This window comes from Vanessa atalanta, chromosome 12 (assembly GCF_905147765.1).
Source record: "Vanessa atalanta chromosome 12, ilVanAtal1.2, whole genome shotgun sequence".
Taxonomy (NCBI): domain Eukaryota; kingdom Metazoa; phylum Arthropoda; class Insecta; order Lepidoptera; family Nymphalidae; genus Vanessa; species Vanessa atalanta.
The window spans coordinates 10,205,032-10,205,774 of record NC_061882.1 but is presented as its reverse complement, the minus strand read 5'-3'; positions in this window follow the sequence as shown (position 1 = coordinate 10,205,774).

Genomic DNA, 743 nt, shown 5'->3' with positions numbered 1-743 from the left:
ATGACTTTTATTGTAGTTAGTTTTTTTCATTGCATTCGCTTATCGAAACAACGAACAATTTCTTTAACTATTAAATGTTTGTTTGGCAATTAATTGAAGGTAGAGCGAGTATTTAATGAATACACAAAACTTTTGACATATATTAAACGTTAAAAATTAAAAAAAAATATTTAAAAAAAGGAATAATGTTACTCTGCCAAAATTCACGTCCACACTAAAACCTTTAGCACAAATTAAAAAAAAAGAAAATACTCAAATTAATAATTTCTCATTAAACTTATCACAATCATTAATACTAATATGTGCATTAAACACCTATTATATAATTTAAACAGTAATATTTACATTTATAAAATAAATCTATAATGCGATAGTTTGTATGTTCGATACTGAATCACAAACTAAAAATTGGACGGATTTTAATGAAATTTCGTAAAAGTTGAAGTCGTTGAATAGTTGTAGTCGTGACAAAGAATATTTTTTAAAAAGAAAAACAAAGTAATGAAACAAAATCCTTATAAGGATTAAAAACGAATACAAATAAAATTAACCGGATCGTCGATCCGGTCATGGTTTGAAGTGTGAAAAACACAGTTTAATTAAAAAGGTGGGACTACTGGTTCAAAATTTAGTAGCAAGATTTGTCTCAGTAACGTGTCAAATAACAGAAAGCTTATTATTAAATACTAGTAATTATAACGATATATATAACGAAATTGCTCACGAGACTTAATTAAAAATAA